The 2,870-nt window shown below is 38.5% G+C and overlaps 1 non-coding gene across 1 annotated transcript; it reads left to right on the plus strand.

The window, feature by feature from the left end:
• The first annotated feature begins 883 nt into the window (after positions 1–883).
• On the plus strand, positions 884–990 carry LOC142167711 (small nucleolar RNA R71). The gene has a single exon (XR_012697798.1). It is a non-coding gene; the product is annotated as a small nucleolar RNA R71 (small nucleolar RNA).
• The last annotated feature ends 1,880 nt before the right edge of the window (positions 991–2,870 follow it).

A 2,870-nucleotide genomic window follows, 5' to 3' on the forward strand; every position in this document is an offset into this window, starting at 1 on the left:
TTCTGCTCCTCCACAATCTCCACTTGTCTTTTAATCAACTCACCCTTTTGTTTTGCTATGGGGTCCTTCAATACTTGCCCACTTCTCAAGGACACCGCATTTATGGTTTCTTTTGAATTCCTTTCAGTATCGGCATGGAGAGTTCCTGAAAACCTCTCAGACAATAGATTAGCAAGTTGACCCACCTATCTTTCCAAGTTTCGAATGGCTATGCCCTGTTCTCGGATAGTTGTGCCATGAGTTTCAAGATTATCATCTGTCTTAATAATAAAGGCCTTCATCAGATCTTCCATACTAGACTGACTAGACCGTGGAGGCTGGTATTGCTGCCTCTACTGATTTTGAAATCCTGGAGCTCCTTGTCCCTAGGGTCTCGAATTATTCTGCTGCCATGAGTTTAGACTACCACTTGGTGAACTTCACAAAAAACCTAGGTGCCTCTACCCCATGGAGTTAAAATTGCTACCACTTTGATAATTGCCTCTATCAAAACTTTCCACAACATTTAGCACATCATCTGTAGTCGAGGCCTGACACTCATGCGTTGGATGACCCATTCCACAAAAGTCACAAACTGATAATGGTTGGCTCTGGACCTTGGCTAAGGTCAAATTTCTTATTTCTTTAGCCATGGTGTCTAGCTGGTCTTGCATTGATGTGTTAGAGTCTGCTTGGTGAACCCCAGCTGATTTTCTTCTATCATTACTCTCAGCGGGCCATTCACTAGCATCTTCAGAGAGGTCATCAAGAGAGCTCATCAAGAATCTCAACAATCTCCTCAAGAGTTTTCTTCATTAAAGGACCTCTAACTGCAGTACTCAGAGTTCATCGTGAGGAAGGTGTCAGTCCATCCAAAAAGTCCTAAAATTGTATCCACAATTTGATTCCATTATGCTGAAACTTTCTCACTATTTCCTTGAATCTTTCCCAAGCTTCTATGACCGTTTCAGTGTCCTTCTGGCAGAAGTTATGGATTTCCCTTCTGAATTTCACAGTTTTTGTAGCTGAGAAGTACTTATCAAGAAACTCTTTCATCATATCTTCCCATGTCTTGATCGACCCAGTTGGTAAGCTTCGAACTCAGTGCTTCGCGTCATCCTTCAGTGAAAAGGGAATGCCTTTAAGTAGATCGCATCTTTTGATACTCCATTGTTCTGGAAGGAGTTCATAATTTCTTTAAAGTCTATCAAGTGAGTGTTATGATCTTTATTCACCTTCCCTTTAAAGACACAGTTGTTCAAGATGGTTTGAAGCAAGCCTTGCTTCCACTCAAAATTATTTGTTGCTACGGGTGGAGGTCTGACACTTGACAGTCCCTGATTGTAGACTGGTGTAGCATAGTCACCTAGTGCTCTCCCAAGCTTGGGAGCCATATTTTCTAGTGGGTCTTCAACCAAGGGTCGATATAGATTGAATATCTGACTCCCATCCTCTTCGACCGTCTCATCAGTAGCTCTAAGGTCTGCTTCAGCTGCTACCCGTGCAACGTGTTCTCTCTGTTGGGATGCTTCTCGTGCAGCCAAATCAACTATATCCTCATCATTTTTAGCCATGTTCTCTTGGGTTGAAGATTGCCCCAAGAATTTTTCGGTAAGTTCTTTCTCTTTCACAACTGTCGCAGACATGTAATCACTTCCTTTGAAGAAGATCGAGTCATACACCAGAGAAGTTAGACATGTTGCCTGCACGCAGAAGAGAAAAACCGTGAAGAATAAAATAAAATTGGCTTACGAATTAGAACCAAAAATTATTATTGAACACTATTGATTGCCAAGTACCCGCAACGGTGCCAAAATTTGACTAGCGTAAAACACAACACGTAATTTATGCTCGCTAGTCAAAGATAGTATAGTAAAATATCGTCTCCACAGGGATTGGATTTAAATAATATTCAAGTAATTTCTGGATTAATGCTATTCAGGATGTTCATCACTTTGATTTGGGATGAGTACGAGTTATAATTAACTATTAAAAGTAAAATAATTGACAATTGATCACGAAGAACTAGAGGCTAACAGAATTATGTTATTATCAATGTGAAAGATAAGGGTCATGATATGATAAGTGCAAGATTGTTATCCTGAAAATGACACCGTTTAATTTCACTATTAATAAACTATTGATTCTCTCGAATTCAACAGGTTATTATCCTATTATTCTACTCAGGTCCCTCTCTCGATTAAACCTAAACCGTTCAAATAAGCTAATATGAAGTGCGGTAAAACTTGCAAAAATTTATTAGTAAGAATGGTTTAAGAGAAACTTCTCTCGAATATTTCTCAGTCTTAATTCAACGGTAGATCACAAAACTTTTTCGATTACTTTATAGAAGTATCAAAATAAATTAAGACATGCGTTGCAACAATATTCAATATTATGCTCCTCTTCAGATTAAACACGATAATGAATAAAATCATAACTAGAGTTAAAGCTCTTCCAATAAATTTAAGCAATCAAACAGTAATCAAATACATAGATAACAATCAAGTCATAAAATCATGTCAAACCCTAAGGGAAACTACTCCATAATCATGTAAGAAGTCATCACAAATAGAGTTAAAAAATAAGAAAACATCAATCTAATGTTACAATACAAACTCCCATTTGAATTGATTGAAAGATGATGAAATCTTGTGTCTTGAAGCCTCCAATGTTCTCTCAAAGCTCCCAAGGTCAAAAGTCATCTAAAAATCATATTTTTGATGTATTTATACCATGTAGGAACGGGGCCGGACTAAACTATCTTTTCCAAGCCGAAGGGGGACAACACTCTAAGAAAATCACACAGGCGCAGCGCACCTCGCGTCGCCCCATGCGCCGCGCCAATAGAAAAATTTAGAGAGCAATTTTTTTTTTACTTTGCAGGAATT

Source organism: Nicotiana tabacum, chromosome 12 (genome assembly GCF_000715075.1).
Source record: "Nicotiana tabacum cultivar K326 chromosome 12, ASM71507v2, whole genome shotgun sequence".
Lineage (NCBI taxonomy): Eukaryota > Viridiplantae > Streptophyta > Magnoliopsida > Solanales > Solanaceae > Nicotiana > Nicotiana tabacum.